We start from the raw sequence: 11,627 nt of genomic DNA, 5'->3' as shown, positions 1-11,627 counted from the left end.
ACTGTTCACGCAACACTCGGGGGAAATCAAGCATGTGTATTTGCATTCAGAGACGGTCTGCAAACTCAAGAAGCCTGCATACCCTTCTCTAAAAGCATGCCAACGTTTCTTTGAAAAGTTGTGGTTTTCATCACAGGAATTACATATTGGATTTGGGTAGAAGACCACCGTCCTGATATTACATCAACAACTTTTGCACTAATATAAATACCACCAAGATCCTGCAAGCTCAAGTGAGCCCACACTATCTCAGAAATCTCTGCAGAATGTGATTTAGCAGAGCGGACCAGAAATATCACCTTACTCGGCACCCCGCTTCTGAAATTTGGAATACCTCATGAAGCAGTGATGCTCCTCTAGAAAGGGAGAAGATACCTTTCTGATTTCCAGTTTCTCCTTTTTTTACTTACAGTTTCTATTTTTATACTAATCACAGTTCTTTCTTACGTGTATTTCACCTGTTGTTTAATGTGGTTGTAAGTGGAAAACTAATACAGTGTCTTTGAAAATACCAAAATTGCCCAAGTTCTGCGAAGAGCAAAGAGTGCACCTCTTTCCTAACTTAACATCAAAGGAGACTCTCAGAGCATTTTAAATGAAGATAAAGATGTTTAATTCGGTGTACAGAAAATATTTTCAAGTGAAACATTCATTGGAAGAGAAAACTCCCTCCCCAGTGCTTTGGCCTTGCAGCCTCTCTAAAGTCCCAGAACTGAGCCTGAATCACCAGTAGAATTGGAATGCTTTATTTGTTGTTCTTCGTGTCTAATTACATGCTGCTGTGTTAGTGGAAGAAGATTACTGTATGGAAGAAGTAGCTATAGGATAGGTCGTTGGATATTCAAGACAGTTGTGTGTTTTATAGAAGCCGTGTCTAAGCTGGAGGATAGTCCAAGTTTCTGGACGCAGGTCCATGGCCCCATGTCCATCCTGGTGCAGGAGTCAACTTACAGCCTTCTTGTGCCTTAAGGACTAGTGCCCTAAGGGGGGTTATTGTCATTGCAAACTGCATGGCTTAAAACATGTCAGAATGGTATTGTTGGGTTGGGTGTGTCTTGAGGTTTTTTCTGTGTAACACAACTACCAACTTTTTCATCCCGCTTTTCCAACAGAAGAGCCACTTTTGGGCACAAAACAGGCCCAATGCCTCTTCTCTCTTTCTTATTGCTCATCTGTTCTTCACTTGATACTCTTCTTCTGCATCCTGGTCCCTCATATGGATCAAAATCCAGTAAATAGTGAAGGCAGACCTTTAACATGTGATATTCTGGTGAGCTTTAAATCAAATAGACTCACTTGGAACTTCTTTGGGTGCAAAACATGATAAATATGCCTTTGAACTTGGAACCTATAGTTCATTTTCCTTGCCATTCATTTGATTTCTTCCTAGTGTAATGGTCTTGGTCTAAAGATCTTGGCTCATGGAAATGTTCTGGGACAACAGATGATCTGCAGAGGTCCCTCCTAACCTCAACCATTCTGTGATTCTGTAATATACAATTTTCATGGAAAAATAAGGAAAAAGCAGTAAGAAGGAGGGATATGGTCAATTGTACTTACTTTTCCAGACCACAGTAATACTTGTGTGGTAGGTGCAGAGCTTCAGAATGTTAATGAAACAGTCTTTGTCATTCTTGGGATAAAGGAGAATTTTGCTGTCCTCAGCTTTAGAGAAAGTGAAGGATAGTCTCCTCAGATGTAGTCTCTGATATTCTTACGACTTTTAGGTGATTTTCAGAGGTTCTCAACATGCATAAATCCAAGTTGAATCTTTGTGTTGTTCCCAGACAATCCTGCCACCCATTTTAAGCTTCTTTCAAGGTCTTTCCATTATAAGTTTATCCCACAGGGTAGAAAGAAGAGGGAACTTTATCTACTGTCATCCAGACTTGCAGCAGCTACGTGAGAGGAAAGCATCTAGCTGCAAAGTATTAGAACTGGAATTGAATCCCGATGTCCAGCGGTTAAACAGGTGTGCTCTCCCCATTGTCATCATCACAATACATTTTGTCAGCTAAATGCAAGGTAGCAGAACAGATTTGATTATGGTGAGTTCCCCCAAAAGTCAACATAGCATCCTAAATCAGAGACAATACTAACAAAAAAAGGACCAGCTTTAGCTGGAATGCAGGTGTTTGCTGGGAAAGAGGGACTGAAACATGAATCAAATGCTACCCAGAGTTTGCAAATCAAAGAACTACTGAGTTGCAAGTGAGTTTTTTCAAAGGACTGCACGAATATCTACTAGAGTACCAAGGGACTTCTGTCTCATGGTGAATTATAAGCAGAAGACAGGTGCAGGCATTGATTTGGCTAAAACATTCTGTTTGAGACATAGTGGAACTTTTTGCTGTTTGATTAAAATTCCTTGTGCTAAACCACAAGCAGTTCCTCACTTTCACTTTGTCCCAAAGGGTTCGCTGTGGTGGGGGACACTGAGCAAGTGAGCAGCTTATCAGTCTGTTCGTTCAATACATGAACCTTCTGCTAACCGCATGAACAGAAGGGATCGAGTCAAAGCTGAACAAAGAATTATGGTGCTGTTGGACTTTGGCCTTCAGTCACATCCACATAATGCCGCCTTAACCCCGGTATGATTACGATGGTGTAGGTCAGAGCAAATTGTGCTCCTGTGCTAAAGTAAGTTGTATGTCTTGTGCTGTGTGCTGCAAAGAGCATCATTCCTTTTCTCATTTTGCAATTGTTATTTGCTGTGTTTTAAGGCTGAATTTGTTTTCAGTATTGTTCTCAGTGCTATACGTGCAGCTGCCTCAATGCCCCAACTTGTAATATTTTGCGGAAATTGAGTGAGATCATGTATGTATGTAGAGTTACCATCTAATAATGCCAGATTTTGTGTCATGAGTAAGAGCTATTAAGAAATTGGCTTGTGATTCTTCAGGTATTCCCCACAAAACCTACTGCTGTGAGTCACCCCACTGAGACTGGTAGGATCAGACCTTGCATATGCTCCAGTGGGTTTTGTCCAGTGGTCTTCTTGTTAGAGAAGCTACTGGTGGTGACACAGATGTGCTGGACTGGTCACCGACCTTGTTTCAGTTTGAAATATGGAACTATGGAAAGCTGGAGATGAAGGGAACGTGCCCCTTTCACATCACAGTTGAAAGACGGTAACAGGGTGAGCAGCCATTAGGATTTTATTGTTGTACCACAGTTATTGTGTTCACACACAAGAAGGTGTTGCAATTGTGCTATGAGCTGGGAAATCATGGTGATCCTGCTGCAAGGCTCTCATGTCACACTGTTCTCTGCCATAACAAAATGCACACACCAGCAAACAGCTTGGCACACAGGAGGGTAAAGTTGTTTCCTGGGGTGAGGGAAGGGAACCTGCCCCACCCCACTGATATAAAGGTAGAAATGCTTAACCCTTATTTTTAGCACCTTGTATTTTATGAGCGCATCCCACTCAGTGAAGCAAATTAGTAAATAAAATTAAAAACAGGGAAACGTAGGTATAAAAATAAATCATTTTCTCACAAGTAGATGGTACGCCTATATTAGAGCCACATGAGAGGCAAAGAGATTGTAGCCCGAAAGCTAAATGTCACTTGGAGCAGTTCCCTTGAATGTAGCTAAATCTCACTTTAGGGATCACAGGACACTCTGAGAAGAAAGAAGTTTCTTTTCTTCCCTTGAAATGAATGTTTTACATCCAGAAGACGTATGATATTTACAGTTTAGTGATTCTCTGATGTGTTTAACAATGAGGGGCTCTTAATTCTTACATGCTTTGGAAGGTGTTGGTTTTGGTAGAGAGGCTACACGTGCTGTGCAAATCTCAACAATTATTAAGAAAATCTTACATAAGGAAGACTTTCTTGAGAGGCTGGTATGTAACAGATGGGCACTACTACCCTGTGAAATACATGATGATTTCTCAGGCACCTGGATTTGTGAAGTCTTGGGTTTTTTTCTCAACCCTGTGAAGGGACAAAGCATAACTTTAATAATAACTGTGTAAGCAGTCCAGCCAAATTTTAATTATTAGTAGGCAGAGACCTCTGCTGGAGGTTGTTTAGTACTTCAGAGAAATATAGATTTACTATTAGTTTGAACAAAGCTTGGAAAAGCCTTCTGGTGAGAAAGCCAGAGGCCTGGCAAGGGCTACATGGATGGCAGCTTAGACATTCTTTATGTGCCCTTGCTCTCTGTCCTTTCTGAATGGCTTTCTTTAAAGAAGATACTTGGATCTGTTCACAACAATGTCTCTGGGAGCAAGTGATTCATGTGACCCAGCAGTGTCCTGGCAGAGAGCAGGATGGCCATGGCGTTGCCAACAGCTATGCAGGAGATGGGTGGTGCAGGGAGAAGACAAAGCCCAGCTGGACGAGTCCTTTTGGCAAAGACACCATGGTAGTAGCACCAGCTTCAGAGAGAGCCATTAACTGCATCAACACATGTTCAGCAAGATGTTGAAGCCACCCTCCCTGTGCTAGTCTGCCCTGCAGAAGCTTCCTCACTGATATTTTCTTGCATTAATAGCTGCAGTGCTTTTGGACGCGACGGTACAGTTAGCAACGCGCGGCCAGTTTCTCATCAAGTTGTATAAAGCTAAAGCTGGACTTGACACAATAGTTTTTCCCGGTAGGTTACATAATTTGGTAGCTGTCAGGAGCATTTCTGGAAAGGAAAACGGTTTTGCTCTAGGCCAGCACCAGAAACAGCAAATCACCAAAGCTCCTGAGATTCACCAAGTGTCCATGAGGCATAAGTCTAAAGAGTCCCAAATTTGTCTCCTGACAATAAGACTCAAGCTCAAAACTAAAAGAACATTTCTCATGGAAACTGCAACTCGTAAACGTGCTGTTATTTTCTCCCCAAATCTAAAAAAAAGTTACACTAAAATGTCTATAAGCATCTGGATTCTTTGGAGTTGATCTGTCAGTCCACTGGCTTGGCCAGGTAGGGAGTTACAAACAGTATAATCAATGCAATTTGGAGTAATTTATGCTATAAAATGGCCCTCAGGCAAAGTTCATTAGTTAATATAAAGATTGCTACTGACTTATTTTTTTTTTTTGTATTGTGCTCAAACAGAGCATCTCCACCAACTACATAATGTGCATATGATATATGCAATGGATTGTGTTTTAACAGTTTCCCTGGCCATTTACAACTGCAGCTTTCTCTGCTTTACACTAAGCAGAGCGGAGCTGTTGCCCATGTGTACAAGGAATGGCAGTAAAGGCTTCAGTGTGAGTGACAGTCTGACAGGCTTCTTGGAGGGGTCAGGATATTCACTTCTAAACAAAAGCTTCCCAGTGGACTTCTCATTTTCCTTAGAAAAATGTGCCAAAACTTCCTTGGTTTATCCTCAGACCAAAGCCCAGGGTAGAAATCCTGGCTTTTAGTATTTTATGGTTCTATCCGCTAATGTTTTTTTCAGTTAATTTTCATACAAGCACATTCCTGCTCCTGTTGAACCAAATAGCCCATACTGAATACTTGTGGACTGATTCAGTTCGCACACACCTCTGTATTTGAAGGAATATCCAGAGTCACAGATTTTCTGATTAAAGAAGAAATCATATCATCTCGGCTTAAATCTCTTTCATCTGACACCCCACCCCAAAGTCCAACCTCCATATGTAACTGCTTGTTCAAAACTCCTTCTCAGTAATGTTCTGCCTCTTCTTACTTGTCCCTCTTTTCCTCTGACAAACCACTTCTCATGCCAGTCCTAGATTTATCTTAGGAATTCCTAGGCTGTTTGGCTTTTGATTTTTAGAAGAAACCATGTGTTTTACTAACTTTGTCTTACACAAAGGCCACATTGACCTACCCATCTCAGTCATGTTTAAGCAGCAGAGGATCCTCTCATACCTCCTTCCTAACACATTGTTTCACTATTTTTTGATCTACACTAATAACATCATTTTTCTGTGGTAAATAGAATATGTAGCCTTGAAATATTTAACATATACAGAATATGTTATCTTAAATACAGAGCTGGATTCATACAGATTAGGTTCCCTGACACACCAGAACTAATCACTCAGATTTATTTTACATTATTTACTATTGATCATAAATAAAGTTCACATTGTCATAACCCTTGCTATGATATTGGACCTGCTTGTTGTTCATTCCTCCGGGTGTACGCAGTTTTCCTAACCTGTATGCATCTGTGTTTTGTGACAAACGTTTGTCACAGACATAGGCTCCACTGGCCCGAGGTGCTACACACATGCAAAGAGAAAATTTCTGATTTTTCTGTACACTTCCACCATAACATTCCCAAACACCGTGCCTGAACTTAGTTTTGTATTGCTTATCCCCATGAGCGTGCCAGTCTGCGTTGACATTCTAGGTTGCTGAAGCAGTCTGGTGGCCATATCGGTGTCAAAGGAGAAAAATTAGTGCGAATGTCCATAAAGAAACACATGGCCAGCTTAGGATAGTCAGTACAAAGCTTCAAATTGACTCCATTAGAGGATCAAACCCTGGGCAAAAGTTTACTTACATTACTGTGCTCAACCCTGATGAAATAATTGAGATTGCAGCTGGAAGGAACATGTACCCCATGGAATCCTTTAAAATGCATGTTGTTTTTTATTAGCATTTTTACCTGTTATGCACATCATTAGCATCACAAGGGAAGCAGGAGTCAATGTACATGTATTTCGGAAAGCAAGCTAACTTTAGAGAAAGCCAGCATTATCTTCCTTTTACACTGAAAAGAACGTGATTAGAAGTACAACAGAAAGCAAGAGTGTTTGCTTTGGAGGCCACCTTAAACGCATTTGTATGTTATAAGTGATCACAGAAATTAATATGAAAATATGCATAGAATAATTTTGGAATTGTCGCTATTTTGGCAAGCAAGTGAGAAGCCCTTTCTCATAGTGTCATCTGTTTTTACTTTCACACTAAACCAGCCCGCCGGTATCATTTTAAATAGTGCAGGAGGCCCCAGCTGGGCTTCCCTCTGCATAGCAAGAGCCATGTGTCAAGAGTGCGTGTGTGTACGCTCTAATATAGAACTGAGTTGTGTGATTTCTGTAGATGTTACAAATTAGAAGTGAAACCAGTCTTGTCACCTTCTCCTAGACGAAGAATTCAGACCAACCAAACAAAAGCCCAGCCTTTGGACTAATCAGCCTTAAAGATGGAATAAATTAACATTTTAAAAGCAAATCCATCCCCAGCAGAGTTGTTAGCCAAGAACAGGAAGGCTCCACTGAATCCAGGAGAGACTGAGCTGCTGACATTGCACAGGTATATTCCAATGCACGGTGACACAACGTCAAGAGATAACAGCTTCAGTCTTTTCAAGGAAGAATCTTTAGTTTGCCTCCGCAGGATTTTTCATATGGAGGTGTCTCTACTACAACCTTCATTCTGCTCAATCATTTATTCTTGGAGCTTTTGTAGGACACCTGGGTGATTCAGTTGGTATGTGGACAGACAGTAACAATAAAGCTCCAGGCCTTGGGAGCATCACAACGTAACCCAGATTCCCCTCAGCTGCAGAATAACAACTGCACATGTTCTGACTTGGCTCCCAGCGCTGCTGCCGGTCAGTGGGAGGCAGGAGCTGAGGGCAGCAGCCTTGGGCATGTCTGGCAAGGAACTATATGCCGTGAATCTGGAGACAAGCATCTCGCCGCTCAAAGCAATAGTTTGTAAGTGTTTGAAGCACAAGCTTCAAATAAAGGAGCTTGCAGGGGCACCTCGCTAAGAAAAACGAGAGAAATGGAGCATTTGTCCTTAATCCAAACCAGAGTGGTTGCTGACAGAAGAAGGACACTGAGAGGATCAAAGCTGTTGCCAAAAAAAAAGATGTGGTAGTTAAAAGAGAGCGTGCAGCAGTACTGATACCTCCCTCTCTGCAAAAGGCTGAACGAGACTGCACATAAACATTTTTACGATGGTGTCACATGATGGTGCTGCATTGACGGTGATAGATTTCCTGGCAAACGTTTGTGTAGAAAGGCAAGCATATGGCAGAGTGATCTACTATGAGACGGCTGTTTGGACCTCCGCCCAGCCCTTCAGGGATTCTCAGGATCACTAAGAACCAGTAGGTTCGTTATAGTATCTGTGTGTATGAGAATGTGTGTGTGAGAGGGAGAACGAGTTCATATTCGATGAAATAAAGGAATGTGCATAAAACATTCCTGATGCCTGAAGGTTTACGTCAGCTTTGTGTGTGTATACTTCGCTGAATACAATTCCATGTGATGTATGTATACAATTTAGTATAAATTTAATCTCCCAGTTTTTCATTAGTAGTAGTCTGTAAGTGTGAAGAACTATGTAGTATTTATAAGACTGAAATTCTGTGTAGAGGACTCAAATACAGAATCTTGCTGGTTGTGCAGGTGGGTGGTCAGAATTAACAGGAGTTTTACTCTCACAGCTTGTGCGAGTGCGCTCCCTTTCATTGCCTCGTGCAGCAGAGAACCGGGTACCCCAGGTACACGCTGGCCAAATTATTCCTTACATTGGTGCCAGCAAAGCTGCACCAAGAGCATTTGGCCTATTGACCTTTGTTACAATTGCAATTCTTGTAAACTATGTATTTGCTGATAAATTAATTCCTCACTTTAATGTGTACACTTGTTGTGACTTTCTTAACTTTGAGAAATGAACACAAAATGGAACCATCTTTTGCCCGTTCATTTAAAGTCCTGTTGCTGAAACAAACAGACAAACAAATTGCACAAAGTCTACATGATGGCCAGTACTTGACGTTAAACAACTGATGGTTTTCAGTTACAGAACACCATGCTGTTACTGCCTTATATTACTGCCCGGAACCTCAATTGTTCATATCCCCTGTCAACAATGTTAATTTTATGTTATGTGGATGTTACTGATATAAATAGTTTGTATTGGTTTGAATCCTTCTCTATGGGATGCTGAAGTCTACATGCAGGGAGTTGCCTGAGGTCCCACTGTAAGGTAAGACCTGTGCTGGGAGGGTGGCGGTGGCCGGGGGAGGACACTGCACGGGAAGCAAACGGCAGCTGAGCGCAGTGCCAGGCCGCTGCTGCCCGAGGCAGCAAAGCGGCTGCGAGTGTTCCAACTGTGTCCCCTTTTTGGGCACCATTGGCACCGTCGGCCACATGGTAACAAGGCCTGACTTGTGTCTTCATAGGGGCAACATCTGCCCAGGACAGCAAGCTGTCGGACCCCACAAAGTTGCAGAGGGAGGACACAATACAAGCAATTAATACAGGCAATACATGAATGGATAGAAGATTTGGATATTGCTTTTGGTCCCAAAGTCCCTGCTCATCTCTAGACAGGCAACATGCCCTTTGAAAGTTTCCGTGGGAGGTTTGCCTGAGTGAGCCAGGAGCATCATGTCCAGTGGGAGTAACAGTCTATAAATACCTGCCCATTATAAGACTATCATTGCCAATTCTGTTTGGCTGCTTCATCTCATAATATTCTCTTTGACTTTCTTAATACTAACCAGCCTAAATATTTAATGCTTGTCTTCCAGCAATATACTAAGCCCCTCGCTGCTACCCAGTGAAGATAGATATCATTTTTCTGTTTATTCTGAAACATTGTAGTTCTCTGTACTACAGTGGGGAGGTTTGAACTAGTATTTATGTTCGATACGATAGCATCCATTTAAACATAAGTGACAGCTAAAGAACAAAATAAACAAGTGGTCAGAAAGAAGCCATTTCCTTACCAAGTCGTTATGTTCTAATTCAATAGTGATGTTGTCACTTCTCCAGAAAGATGTACATTTCCTGGCTTGTAATAATTTCTCCGCAAATCTGTTAGGACGTGTATTATTTTGAAATATTTTTATTGTCATTGTATGTCATTGAGATTTTACATTTTAGCAACTCACTTTCTCAGTTATATGAATCAAAAGCAACTTCACTGTATCCAAAGTATATACAGTTGCATAAACAGTAGCAGAAACAGACCCTTTGACTTCTAAGAGACCTAGTGCATATTGGCTGTTTGCTAGCAAGTGCAGTAGCCCTGATTTATGATTATTCTGTTTATTATTTATAAACATATAACTTCCCAAACTCAGAAGAAGAAAACCATGCCTTCTTTGAAGAGGGCAGTGTTGAGGAAAACAAGGTCTGACTATGGGGAAAGGGATACATTATACAACAAAGAGATCACTGAAACGCCAGGCAAAGGCATGTTAATTACAAGTTATGATCTTAATTGTTATTAAGCATGCTAACTTCCTTTCTTCCTCCACATCCTCCTCGTGACCATTTCTTCTTATCCTACATACCACCTTAATTCCAGGCTCTTTGCATTCCTGTGCTAACCCTCACTCATTAGAGATGTGGCAGACATAATCAGCTGTCCTAAGTGTCTGGGAGAGATGGAGTTTTGGGGAAGGAGTTCAAAAGAAATGAGGCTGTGCTTCTTGAGAATCAGGATCTGAAGGGGATGTCACAAGCAGGGAGTATAGGCTGGAGATCTCTGAGAGACAAATAGGTGAGCAGGATATTAGGTTTGGCATGGTAAATGGGGAAACGATCGACATGTGGCTGCCACATGACAAGATGTAAGTAGGAAGGGGCAGTCTTGCAAGCCATGGCAAGAAACATGATCTGGAGGTGGTGGGTATGTGGAATGTGTGAAGAAATGTGCTTTTAAGGAGCTCTCACGGGAGCCAGCTGGAAGCAGTTCTCGTGTTGCGCGGGGCGGTGTGCTGATCTTTCCGAGTACACCAGAAGGCTAAAGTGATAGCATTTCAGAGCAAGGGTGCTGGCGGTGGATTCGGCAGCTCCAGTCCCACCCTTCCAGCTTCTCTTCACTCCCTGGAGAGGAAAGGAGTGGCTGCCCAGAGAGCTGGCTCCTTCTTTGTTGGGTATGAGGGAGAGAGAGAGATAAAATAACTTGCCCCATTTTCTGCCTGGCCAGTGACGACTTCCCTGCAACCCACCAGGTGCAGTACCATCCATATCCACTTCGCCAAACCCTTCTTCATGTCCATTCTCATCCTGGCACCCACCGTGGTCATCACCCCCAGCATCACCATGGCCACACGGCCTCTGAGGACTCTCCTCAAAGCCGTATCTGTGTTTTGCACAATGGCTTCGCTGCACACAGCAACCTGCTGCTTCTTTGCTCTGGGTTAACCCCAGTAGGCAGCTCAGTCCCACACACCCACTTGCTTGCCAGAGACTGGAGAAAGAGGGTATGTGGATGGGAGAGGGCCAGAAAGAACATGTAGTGGTGACATCTGGAGAAAAGTACCCTCACGGAGGAGAAAAATGTTCATGGGTAACGAAAGACAGTAAGGTTTGGATCTGGCCTCCGTAAAAGAGGTGGGGGGAGATAAGACCCATTTCATAGATTTGAGTCACGGAGTGTTTGATGACGTTGACCATGGGAGGCAGATGATCAGAAGAAAGCCTGAGAGGTGACATAACAGGAAAAATGCTGAGACTTTCCTACTGATTTCAACTGAGTTGGGATGACGTTCCAGTCCTTCAGTCTGCGTTATGTTAAAGAAGAAACTCCTGACTGAATTATCAATGAATTCCTTGTTATTTTCCCTGGGATAACACCTATGCATCACACTGCATTACAACAGATGAGGTTCAGAGCTTGGGTTCTGGAGCTGTGAATTCCAGAGAAACAGGTACATCCCAACATCAAAC

The sequence above is a fragment of the Columba livia genome, chromosome 11 (assembly GCF_036013475.1).
Source record: "Columba livia isolate bColLiv1 breed racing homer chromosome 11, bColLiv1.pat.W.v2, whole genome shotgun sequence".
NCBI lineage: Eukaryota > Metazoa > Chordata > Aves > Columbiformes > Columbidae > Columba > Columba livia.
This window is presented reverse-complemented; position numbering follows the sequence as displayed.